This window comes from Convolutriloba macropyga, chromosome 4, assembly GCF_964194025.1.
Source record: "Convolutriloba macropyga chromosome 4, txConMacr16.3, whole genome shotgun sequence".
NCBI lineage: Eukaryota > Metazoa > Xenacoelomorpha > Acoela > Convolutidae > Convolutriloba > Convolutriloba macropyga.
The window spans coordinates 17,586,227-17,600,385 of record NC_134471.1 but is presented as its reverse complement, the minus strand read 5'-3'; positions in this window follow the sequence as shown (position 1 = coordinate 17,600,385).

Sequence of the window (14,159 nt, the reverse complement as noted above, 5' to 3'; positions counted from 1 at the left end):
AAATGAGACCAAAAAAAATTTACGCCGCTAAACCACTCGCTTTTTCGCTCCACTTCCTGTTTCGGCGTGACCAAAATCACTACTCCAATTTGACTTCAAAAATCATGAAAATGTGTGAACAGATCTTAAAAAAAAGACAGCGCCCCAATACAATTCAAATTCTTTGAATTGTAAAAATAGGAGCGCTATAATAGCCAGCTGAGAAGATGAGGGCAACTATGAATAAAAATTTTAACTCAAATTGTGAATAATAGTTTTTTTTGCGTTTTAATGGAACAACGTAGGCGTTATAACTTGCTTATGTCATACAGTTTTGTCTTCCAATCCAGTATTTCTGCTTTCATGGTTCTCTTTTTCCTCTAATTCTATTTGGTTATCTGCGGCATGACCACAAGTCTGAAATCACAATTTCTGTGATGAAGAAAAATGAGAAAACGGCAACTATTATTTTACTTGTGGTTGCTTTGTGTGTCTATTCAAAAACTGCATCTTCTCAGACTTTTTAACATTTAAAATATTTTGATTGAACAAAGAAATGTTTGGGGCCAAAATGTTGCTCATTTGAAGCCATTTATTTCACATTATGAATAAATCTTTTTCATATTTTCCTCATTTGGTATCACTATTGAATTATAATCACAGTCTACCTTGGCAAAATAGAGGAGATAAAATCAACAAAAATAGAGAAATGTTTTGTTAGTGTCAATTGACGTCAACTGGCAATTGCGTTGTAAATACCGCCGCATTTCCTATATTCGTGAAGGCGAACTCGCGTTACTGAATGTTTTCCGAATAACACTTTTTTTCTGAATATTATAGGTAATTATAATTATGAGTCCTTAAAAGCTTGAGTGCATAAAAGTGTGTTTGATGGAGAAAAAACCTTACTAGATAACAGTCGTCTTGAAAAACAGTCTTTCAATTAAAATAGGGTACTAAAAATAGTTTCCATAGTTGATATAATAGTTGAGATGAAAACATACTTTTAATCTATTCCATCATTGGTTTAAGCTTCAACATACCTACCTCAGTATTATCATGCGTAATGTCATTCGCTTTTTGTGCTACAGCTTCTTTTTTTCAATCAGAAGCAGCATTTAGCTTGAACAAATGAGCTAAACAGGGTTGCACCCATATGTCAAACGCCCCATATTCTGCACTTTTAGAAGATATGTTTTTGAAGCCTCATGCTCTTTGACTTTTGTTCTCACTACCATTGTGGTCAAGCAGACAGATTTTGTTATCAATCCAGCTGTTTGGAGCAAATCTTGGCAGAAAAAATGATTATCTCATCTGGTTTTGAGTTTTTGTTTTCAATTTTGTTAGCGGGATTTGAATTTGTAAACAATGGAAAAATTACAGACAGGTACCAAAAAATGTTTATTTGCTTTTCAATTGTGAGCACCTTATTTGAATCTCATTTTGATTTTGCAGTAACGAAGTTGCACCTCGAATAAAGATACAAGCTAGAGCAGCTTATATGCTAAAACTAAGCGTAAATTTGGCTCCAACAACGGAAAACAATGGCATTTTTTCAATCATTGCTCCAACCCACGTTAGTGGAAGAGGAACTACATGCTCAAATGGGTTTTTGTTATGTCAATTTTGGCCAATCGATATAATCATCCTAGAGGTTAGAAAACCCGTCCACCTTAGAATATATAAATGAAAAGATTTTTTGATTTTGATTTTTCCTATGGAGTTAATGATTTTTCAGGTTTTGTAAACATTTGACTAATTTTCGTTGTTTCTGTTCGCATTTGCTGTATTTTTACGCAGTTTTTTGCCAATTTTTTAGATAACTGAGTTAAAAATTGATAGCGATAGTGTCGATGGTTTTAGCTCTAAATAAGGAAGAGCGTTATTGAACTGTTTCATTCAATATTTTGACTAAAACTTTTGCTGCTTTTATCAAAATTCAGACATTGTTCTTCAGAAATGGTACGAAATAAGCTTCTTCAGTTAATTTTTTTTAAAATTTGCTAAATTTTTTGTTATTTTTATCAAAATTCGGCCATTCTTGTTCAATAATGATATGAAATAAGCATCTTTAGTTAATTTGTTTAAATTTGCCGGATTAACGCAGCAAAAATCTACTGCTGGCACAACCTTAGTTAAGTAGAAAGAGGGTCAATTTTGTTTGCATCTCCTTTGAGAGTGTTCGGATCGTAATCGCTCGATGTCTTTTTAAATTATTGTTTTTTGATTTTTGCTTGGTTTTAGGTTAATTACAGAACAAAGCAATTCAAAAAAGCTAGCTAAGGAAACGTCTACTGGGCTTGCTAAATAGTTTTAAGGTGTCCTACCTATTTTATTCAGTCCAAAGCCTTCGGTAATTTTGATTATCAAAAACAATTGCTTTCAACATAAACAAAATTTTATTGATCTTTGCCACTTTTTTCTTTTTTAGAGCATCTTGTACCTTAAATTCGACCAAGAGCAGATTAAACTGTCTTCCTGTGGATTAAAATGCATTATTTTACGCTTTAATTAATAGCCATGAAGTGATAGCTGCTAATATTGGGGACCTCGTTGTTTTTCTGTAATTCATCGTCTCCTTCTAGGATTCTTGAGACTAATGACTTTTTCAATTTCAATAAATTCTACTGCTTTGCAGAAGAAGTTTTTTCAATAATTTCTGCGTGACGTCTTTTTTTCTGCTTTTAGGTTAATTGCGTGACTTACCTCAATAACAAATTGACTTCTGTACTCACTTAATGAACTTCAAATTTTAAGGTCATTTACTAGTTAATGATCAATAATGTGCATCTAACTAGTGCCAAACGTATTTGCCCTAACTCTTGAGTATTGAAGTCTTGAGGTTTTGATTTATATTATTAACCTTGAAAAAGCTCTATTAGAATCTTTCCTTATAGAGCGTATGTGTCTCAATGAAATAACAATCCGAATCTAACCCAAAAAGTCTAGTGGACTATTAAAGTACTGATGGTCAATCTGTATATCGTTCATATTTAGTTGCTTTAATTTCATGTAAGGCCACAAGCGTCTATCGCGGTTTTTTTCCGGCAATCTACTCGTTATGTTTAATGGTTTTTCGGCTTTGGCACTACGAGTTTTGATAAAGAAATTTCGATTCTTGAATGTTTTTCCATTTTTGATGTTTTTTTTCTTGTTATGAATTATTTTTGACAGGTCGCATGTTAATTTATTGGCGTTTGAAAAGGAGGCACCATTCGGCATATACTTTTTTTGTTGAAAAAATTATTGTTTTAACCTCTTCAACACCGTTTTATAGCCGAATTCAGCGGAGTTTTAATTTTTTTTCTATTTGTAGTTGCATGAATATTTCTGCGTAATCGTGGTTTCACTTATGGATTGACAGAGGGATCAATTTACTATTTTGAGTTGGTAACTAAACATTTTCCCGACTTTTAAGCCAAATGTTTGAAAAACAGTAGTATTTTTTACCTTTTCAATTTGCTGTTCTTTTTGTCTACCTACACTATAGGGATTGAGGAAAAGCACAATTGAAAATATCTAAAATTTTTAGTGCCTTGCTTATTGCTTTAACTGCTTTGACGTCGTTTTGTTCTGGCTTCTGACATATTCTGATTAATGACAAATCCTAATGGCTTTCTTCTTTGGAGAAATAAAAGAACGTACTTTGTGTTTTTATGAAGTTAAAGTTAATTGTTTTCGAAAGATAGAAATCCATTTTTAATTTTGCCTTTTCTGTTCTATTTGTCTACTTGTTAGCTAGTCTCCTTATTCTGAGGTCAAATATCATTTTATTGGTATTCAAAGATAGTGCAATATATCTTATTCTGACGGATAAATTAAGGTTTTAACGGCTTGGATACCGTTTTGTCGCAAAATATAATTGATATTTGTTTTTCGGCTTTTTTGTTTGTTTTTGTAGAAGTATGACATATTCTGGATAATGACATATCTCAACGTCTTCACTTGGAGGTTATGAATGACCGTAAACATAATTAAAGATATGAGCTGATATCTAATAGTTTTCATTACTTGGAATTATTGATTTTAAAAAGTTTTTTCACTTCGCAGTTTTGTTCCATATTGTCTACTTGTAACCGGGTCTCATTACGGACTGGTCCCGTGTTTTTTAGTGAAGTACAAATTAATTTGTTTTTTTAAGGTTTGTGTGACGCTATTTTGACTTTGCTATGTGAATGAGCGGGGTCCCGGGGTCGAGAAAATTATGTAAGAAATGCGCTGAAATGCGCTGATTTTTTAAAAAGTTCAGCGCAAAAACCTTACATAAAAATTCGCTGAATTGAGCTGAAATGCGCTGAAACTTTGCAAGAAATGCGCTGAACACCACTTAGTTTTCAAAAACCAGCTATCACTAATAATTGGACCCTGCTTTCATGTGCTGCAGCCTTCACTCAGTCCGCTGCGCCATTCATTCCTGAAATTCTTCTTATTTAGTTTTATTTTATAGCAATGGACAGTTTAGGAAGAAATGCGCTGAAATTATGTAAGAAATGCACTGAAAATTCAGCGCATTTCTTACAAATTTTCAGCGCATTTCAGCGCAAAATTATGTAAGGTTTTTCCGCTGAAAAATTTTTAAGCAAATCAGCGAGTTTCAGCTCATTTCAGCGCAATTCAGCGCATTCAACTTATTTCTTTCATAAATTTAGCACATTCAGCGCACTTCTTACAAAATAATGCGCTGAAACGGCGCTGACATCTCGACCCGGGATCGGAACAGTAAATGCAAACGCACATGACCGAGCCTCCGTGTTTATATATATAAATTTACTCAAAAGTATCTGTAATATGCTAATTTTTCCGCAAAAAAAACCTACTGGCTCAATACCTTGTATGTTGTGGAAAACGAATATCTTAAGACATTTTGTACTACTCATGCGAGCCTTCTTGTTATCCAAATTAGAAAATTATAATAACAAATTGGTTTGTTGAAATAGTAAAAAGGTTCATTTTGTCATCAATAGTTTATTTGATATGAGTCAACTAGGACAGGTTCGGCAATCACTTTCGAGTTAGTTCAGAAAAAGGCTGTCAATAAAAATAATTAGACTTTACTTATGAAAAGAAATTTGACCTTTGACTCTGTTATTCAATTTTCAGTAGAATTAATTTTTGACACCCCCAATTCGTAAACAGTGCCCCCCCCCTCCATTTGTATTTCCCAGTATTTCAATGTTTAACAGTGCCATCCCCGCAAAAACTTTGTCATATGGAGTTTTTTCATAAAGTCAAATGCGCAATTATAGAGCTGGACTAACCTCAATTTATAAACGATGTAACAATTGAGTCCGATTATAACAAATAACGGCAACACAGTATATAAACCATTAATAAGCAACAGAGAATAAACAATTCTGAAAAATATGTTGAAATCTTCATTCACAACGCATCGGTTGGAGTACACGTCAATTTCTGCCATCAAAAAAGTGGGAAAAGTTAACACAGCCATAACTGAGTAGTTAATAATAAAGCACTTTACGGGGTACCACAAATTACGTAATAATTTATCGCGATACATTGAAGATCTGAACGCGGCGATGAACCGATCGATAGTCAATAGGACGATTTCGTTTTGAGCAGAAAGAGAGAATACTTGAGGAATCCATTTCATCAATCGACATGAGAGTTGTGATCTTTCGGCTATGTTGAATTCGGCCCAGTAAACTGCCCTGTAACAATTGAATAAAACTGTTAAGTTTTAATACCCTCGATGTATTATGAATTGGTTTTTCTCACTATTTTCTTTTTTTTCCACCAGACTTGAAGTGTTTTGATTTGATTGGTGAGGGGAAAAAACTAATCTGAAGGAGTTGGTAGTCGAATTTGCTCACTCGTTTCTAGTAATAATGTCAATTTGGACCAATTGATGTCTTTTTGGTAGAAAAACAAAAAACGAAAAAAAAAACGATTACCAACAAGGAGGCTCGGTAATGTGCGTTTGCACATAAAGTTTTTAGAAAAACTCTATAAACGTATTTTTTTTAACTTTGCACTTTGCTGTTCTTTTTTGTGTATTTGCTACCTAGTCGCAATAATTCCAGGTTGCTGGGCAACTTTTTGGTGTTAAATCAAGGCCCAGTTCAACATATCGAATGTTTTTAGTGCAGCGCTTATTGTTTTACGGGCCTCGACACCGAAATAGTTGTTTCCGAAAAATACAAGTGTATTTTTCAACTTTGTCGTTTTGTTCGCTTTTGTAATACTTGTTACTAATTCTCATTATTCATGGCTCAATTTTTGTGTTCAAATAAGGTGAAGTTTATTGTATATTACTTTTTATGGATTAGATTTCGGTTTTAACTGCTTTGACGCCGATTTCTTGCAAAATTTTATGGATTTTTTTCAATTCGTCACCTAATTTTGTGAAGTTAGAGCAAAATCGGGATAATGACAGATCGCGAATTATTCATTTCGTGGTATGGATAAACATTAAGCTATTTAACGATTTCAATTGATAAATAATGTTTTCATTATTTGAAATTATTTGTTTTCAAGAAACCATAAAGGTATTTTTGCAAATATGCCATTTTTGTTTTTTTTGTCTTTTTGTTACCGAGTCTCATCAAGGACTGACTCCATTTCTAGTAATGAACAAACAATTAGATATAATATAGTTTTTTCAAAAAAATAGACATTGGTTTTTGGATGTAAAAGTTTGTTTTTATTTGATTTTTTTGTTTGTCTTGTATAGTTGTATTAAAAATCGAGACATGTGAGATTTTTTGAAAGTTTTCTATCTCCTGCTCATTTGGTAGACAATTAATCCAGACTTGTGGATAAGTGGGGTCGGAATATTATGCGCGGACGCACCTTACCGAGCCTCATTGTTTTGGCTGACAAAGTATTTATTATTAAAAAACGATTCCTGTAGCTGAGTCGTAATTAGTTTATTTTTTTTTGGATTTTTTCTCTTTTTTACGGGTAACCATTTTGAAAAAAAAGATGCATTACCTTCATGCTCTGGCTTTGAAGCAGTTTACAACTATTGGTTTACATAATTCAAGTTTTTCACTATATTCTATTTCTCAAAAGTTCCAATTGTCTTCGTGACTGATTCATATTTATTGCTTTCAAATATTATTCAACAATTTTAAGAGCTTCCTGAAATCATGGTTTTTTTTCATTTGGGGAAACTATAATTTTGGATTAAAGTGCAATTAATATTACTGGAAATCTTTTAAAGGACCAAATTAAGCTAATAAATTTCATTTTTTTTTTAAATTTCTGACGATGAGTATTTATCTGAGGTATTCATATTAAAACAATTTTAAAATAAACTTCAATTATAGATGAATTTATTCAATTTTTGTCTGTCGAATGAATTTTTCTACTGATAATGGTTACCATTTGGTTTTAGTTCATGTTAAAACTTCTAATTCTTGAATTTGCTAAAAAAAATCTTTCAATTGAAATTTTTTTTAGTTATTAACAAGAAATCTGGTTTTTTAACGGAATTTCAGTACTGAAAAATGTGAGCAGCTTTGTTCAATTTTTACAAATCTTTTGTAAGTAGGTGATTAATTTTCCTGTTTTAAGGAAAAAAAAACAACACAAAAAATCAATTACCAATGACCTCTATGTGAACCAAATATGGTTGATATAATGTGACTTTCAAACGCCAAAAATAATTTTAAATTGTTTGCTTGAATGGATTGTATCAAAATTTTCTAGTTTCATATTTCTTGTAGGCATATAAAATAACCTACGAAACAAATAGTTAATGATCGCTGTAAACAGGGAAATTTTTAAAAAGAAAATCAATTCTTCAAAGTAATCCGTTTGTTGCCTTACATAAACTACCATACGGATGTTAATAACAAAAATACAACACTGTTTCTACTTCTTTGAAACACTTATTTATTATAATTCAAGAACGAAATTAAAAGAACGAAAGTTCCTTCCACTTCTACAGTTTTTCATCACTTTCTAGATGAGTTATAGCTACAAATGCTATTTGCATTTACAATTGTCAATTGTTTGCTTTTATGTTTTATAGAGGATTAGTTTTTTCCTAAGTGGATCATATCTCTAAATGCATGGTTATATTCAGCTAAAAGGTTCTAAACAAACATACACAACACAAAATTATTATCACGTAAAAATTTAACGAAAAAAAACTTTTCTGGCGCTAAAATCCAGTGATAAAAATGTCAATCGGAAACTAAGTAAAAATTTTTGGACGCTATAATCCATTGGAAAAATGTTTCTGCACATATTGAGGTTTTGTACACTCACCCGAAATGTACGATTCCGATGAACACGATGTGTAGAATATCGGATAGAGCCACCAGAATCATAAACACCATCGAAGACCTCTTCACGCCCATCTTAGTAACCACCACTATTATGAGGATATTGCACACCACGCCCACCAGTGACGTCACTTAATCGCAAAATAACACAAAAATTCAGTTAAGCTCTGTTTCCTTGTTTATTTGCAACAAGAGCGCCTCGGGTAGTCGATATGAAAAAAAGACATTGAATCTTTTCTGTTTGTGCCCCCACCCCCCAGCTTTGTGGGCGCAAATTATTTGCATCACCCAGACGCACGTGCCATATTTTTACATAATGATTTACTATGTGATGACACGTGCTCTGTAACTGGGGGCGCAAAACGTACTGGGGGCGCAAACGGAAAAGATCCAAAACATTTTTTTCTTAAAAGAATGGGTGCAATATAAACTTTCCTCTTAAATTTATTCACAACAGTCAAGATTAGGAAAATACTGCATGAACACCAAAAGATACTTGAAAAGTCAGGTTTCTCAGACATCAGCCGACAAAAAGACTGCTCAGAACCTTAATGCCCTGACTGAGACCAAAGACAAGATGCATGTCACGTCCTTCACAAAAAATATTCTGATTTGTTAATAAAATGAAATTAATGTTTGAAAGCTCAATAAAACTACATTATCATAGATTTGGGCGATTTCTTTTCTCATTTTCAGAAAGTTTGTATCTTCAATGAAAACAGTTTTCAATATAAGAGTGCAGTCTCACGCGAAGGAGAGTAAAAATGACGTCACTTTTCCCAAATAATTTCTACTGTGGGTGAAAGTCACAAGACCAACCAAAGTAGTCAAAAATTCAAAAACTGAGTGATGTAAGAGCAACTGGCCGCAGTGCCAAAGTTACATATTTTTTAAAAAAAATAGGTACGATCACGTAAAAAGATATTTATTGGAAAAACTTGAGCGAATTACGTTGTTTTTGAAATTTTTGAAAAATTTGAAAGGGTAAAAGTAAAACCTTTTGCTGAAATTAGTACAGAAAAGGAAACATTAAGACACTGAACCCTACTAACTGGAGTCTAAAATCTTCAGAAAAAAAAGAGATTTAAAATAATTTTCTATATTTTCAAACTGACGGATGCCAGCCCTTCACGAATATATACTCACATCGCCACTCATTACATAACACCAAATGATTTTTTTATTTGTAATGGTTGTAGGAAACAGAATGTAACCTGGGAAGCAAAAGTGACCCAGGATGTTAGAGACCCGGACGAGATGCTGCAGCTGAGAGACAGGATGATACGGGCGAAAGGGCACTGAATAATACATTGCTAGCTTTGATTGTAGACTATTTGGTCTTTTCATTTGTTTGGAAAAGTTTTTGAATGTAAACTAGTATTATTAAAATAAACTGTCTTGTTTATTAATTTATAAGCAGATGGTCTAGATTGTGGTTAGGAGGTTCACCTGGATTTTCGTTCACACTAGGCAATTAGAAAAAAAAATAGAGAGGTTATGATAAGCTTTTAGGTTTTTTCCTTTACTTGAGGCAAGGACTTAATGTTGAGCGATGGCGAAACGGGTCTAAGGAATAAACCCCCCAAGGAAATAAACCCCCACAAAAATCAACATCAACGGAAATAAACCCCCATTTTAAATTCGAATTTTGGTCCTGATAATTTGTTCGGTTGTGATAGACCGCTAAGTTTAATATACTTCCGTGGGGGCTTATTTCCGATCTATAATTAAGTAGGGTTTTTCCGTGGAGTTTTTTCCGAAACCTGGCAGAGCGATTTAGTTAATTATATGCAAACTAAAAGGAACTTAAGATTTTGTAGGCGGAAACAATAATTGAACTTAATAGGGGGGCATTAGAGAATGCAGGCTGTTTTTCCGTTTGTGACCCAGTACGATATGCACCCCCAGTTAAAAAGCACTCGTGTCATTGCATAATGAATCGTAAAAATATGGAACGTGCTTCTGGAAGTAGCAAATAATATGCATCCACTAAGGTGGGGGGAGGGGGGCACAAATGAAAAAGATCCAAACTATCTGGTGCTATATAGCAGGATACTATGTAAATAATTAGCACGTACATCAAATTCGTGAATCAATCTCAAAAAAATAGGGCAAAACAGAATTGATCTCAAATCTTCTTGAATGTAAAGAAAAGGTTGTTTGAAGACTAGATATAGTAAAAAACCAGAAGAAATTGTATTTTGTCATCCAACTGGCTTTTCAAAAAAAACAATGATTTATCGGGTTTTTCTCATTAAAGCTTCCCTCTCAGCGTGCAGGACATCATTACGTGGCCTGTGTTTTATACATACTCCATTTTGTCGGACTGTTTCACGACAACAGTTTTATGACTAGAATTGTCAGGGTGTGTGAAAAACGAGTGACACTTGGCTAGTTTAGTTCAAACGTTCTTAGAAAATGGATATATAAGCACTCATTTTTCACAAAGCGTGTTTTTGGGGTCAGCGTGAAAATTTAGGACAATTTTCTTCACGCGTTTCCACGCCATAAGTGAGTCTTTCCAAAAAAACTGAGATATTGTCACTTAGATGGAAATGAAGAAAAGCCCAGTTGGCGAACATTTTCATAAATTTCCTGTTGGAGGCTGAATGCAGATTATGAGAACAGTTAGCAGTTTTGACTTTGGCTTCAGTAACTACAAAAAAAATTAGTCAATAAAATTTTAGGCTACTTACAAGTTTAAAGTTGTGAGAATGGATTACGCTTCCATAAAACTAAAAATATTATAGAAAGTTGCATTTGTGGACATTGGCCACGTATATAATGTATAACAATAACGTATAGCCCCCACCCAATCATGTTAAATATAACATAAGGGGGTTATTTTCGTTGGGGTCTATAATGGGAGAAAAAAACGTTCCAGCATCGTTTTGAGTGTTAGTCTCTTCGTCTTGCATGTTATAATATGGTGTTTCGACATAAAAAATTGGGGGTGTTTCGGTATTATAATTTGCAGACTGTATGTTGCAATGGGATTGAAGTTAGTTTTTTGGTTGAATGATTTATGTTTGAATAGTTTCTTTTAGCAACAGTTCGTTCATAGAAAAAATTAGTTTTTGTGAAACTCCAACTGCAATGATGTGTTGTTTTTGCCTGCTCTATTGTAGTAGTTCTTGCATACATTAATCTAAATCAAGTTGTTCAGTTCCCAATCGCGATCTCCAGGGGACTAAAGGATAAACACTTTTTTTCAAGGAGAAAAACCTATAATTAAACAAAACCAATTCAAAAATTTTTGTAGAACCACTTGAAATTAATGCTGCTATTTTCTACTAAACTAAAAGAAAATTTATCAAAAAAATTTTCATTGCACTTTTACATCGAACATTTAAACTATCAATTTAATTATATATATATTTTTTTTTTAAAATGTCAATTTTGTCTACAAAGCGTCATAGTTCTGGCGCATATACTTTTTTTCAGAGTGAAAACGTAATGAGTAGACTGGAATAAAGCAGTGATGCCAATATTGGTTCAAGAAAAACTGCTGCAAATTCTTGCTATAATTGCTTATCCTTGAGAGATCGTCTGCCTTTTGAAATTCTGATTAAAAAATTAACGAAAAAAAAATAGTTGCCACTAAATAATAATGTTATACATAGAGAGTATGTTTTTAATTGCGAGAGAATGCCAGAGTGATCGCATGTTTAATTTTGTTGGTTGTATCTTTAGAGCAAAAACTTGTATTACTTCTTACCGCCTCTTATACAAAACTCAAGGTGGTCATAATTACCATTACATCATGAACAATTTATTCCAAAGCTGAAAACGAAGGCGCTTACAGATGAGTATTGAACAATTTAACATTTTTAGTTTAGAATTGAACAAAAAATCAAATTAAAACTTTTACAAACAAAAAATCAAATTGAAAAGTTTTACACTTCATCAAGATAATTGAAAATGTAACGATTGATAAATTTTTGTTAGATTGTGGTGAATCCTAGAACAAAATTTAAGTTCAAACTAATTTTTCAGCAGGCAGTATGAATATCACAATTACTTAAGACAGGAAAAATCCAATGACCGTGACAACTTTGCATAAATCGTGGTTTAAAAACACTCGTTTGCAATGAAAAGCTGAAAAGAGGAAAATTGGGCATGGTTTTCAAAATTTGGAGAACAATAAAATTGTCAGAATTATTAGAAGAGGAAACAGTTTATTTTTCGTAGAGCTGTTAGCATTGCTCTTTTAGGAATTGCAGTGGAAATTTTTAATCTCCAGGATTGTGGAAAAATAAAGAGTGAGAAACACAAAGAAGGAAACTATGATAGGTACAGTTATAAGATTTGAGAAAGCACCTAAACTTTTTTTGATTATCAATGCCCCCCCTTTGAGGTTAAGAGGGTTTTTTGCCGTAAAAATTCTAATAAATTCCGTATATTTCGGCAATAATCTACTGCATTTCATTCAATTATACAAATTTCGCCCACAAATTTACCTCAATTGTCATTTAAAAAATTTTCCACTTTGACTGCAAAATTATTGTAAGATTTGGGGGTGAATACGATGAAAAATATAATTTACGGCAGACAACACACATGATAGACAGAAATATTTCTACTATTTTTGAGACCGAAATGAGATATCTGCCATATTAAACAGACCCAGTTCGGTTTTTGATCAGACACGGAAGGCGAGAGCGCATTTTCGCTCATCCAGCACCACCATCAAACAGACCCCCCCCCCGCTCCTGTCTTCAAGTAAAGTCGGTTTGGCCAAGACTTATCTTGACTCTGAGACCTCATCGTGGGATGCCATTTTGCGCAAAATATCTTATGCGCCCACACCCTCTTAAGATCTATAATATTAGAAAGGGCTATTTATTCCGGAATCTGTTTCATTTTTGCACACTTATTAACTCTTTTTTAATAATTGACCTGCACTAGCTTTCAAAATACGGGATACGATCAAAACTTGCAGTCTAGTCCGAGGATACTGTCATTGTGACTCGACGCGTTGTGGTCGTACTCAGCACCATTGAGTAATAAAGATGAATTGTCTCCAGACATCAGCTTCATCCCGATAGAAGAAGATTCGTTCATTAGTGGCATATTGAAAAATAAAATAATACGAAGGAGAATAAATAAAGTAGGGAAAATAACTCAAACAGTTCAAAGTGTATCTGTTTGACAATAATAATTCTTCACTGATTGCGTTCGACTCTTACAGGTTTTGAATATTATTAACAAAATTATCAGAACAACATCTGAAAACAGTTATAATCACCCTTTCCACCTCCCAAGAAGTCAGTTAAGTTCATGCGTAAATTAGCAAAATTTAGAAGAGTATTTCATGTCATTTGTTTGTCTTATTTAATCTGGTATATTGTGCACAAATGTTGTCACAGCACCATTAGGGGGCGGGGATCTAGTTTCTATAAATGTTTCACTGCAGCTATCGAGAAATTTTAATTTTCAGTTTCAGCAGATTGCCAAAACTAGAAACTGTTAAATGGCAAATCATCAAGACAAGCATATCAAGGTGGAACATACTTAATTTATGAACAAGGCTACATCGATAAGTGACCTTTGCCCAATGACAAAAATACCCCATTAATTTTCAGGTTTATTATTCCGGCTACAAATTAGCACATATCGTATTAAAATGAGTGTTCACCGGTTTAGACCTCGACATATGAAAAGACTTTATAATTCTAGTGGGGGGGGGGGGGGTCTAAAATTTTATCATTCTAATTTTTTTTTATTCAGCCGGTTAATTTTGACCCTTTCATCGGTCGCGTAGTTTTGTACAAAGTCCCGACACGATGACGCTAAATAGTCTTACAGATCGTTTCGGCCATAGAGTTAAATGTCCGGTATAACTTTGGGCCTTTGAGTATTTTGGTATTGGGCATTTAGGAAACAATTCAAACTAATATATGAAATGAAAGTAATTTGAATGCTCAG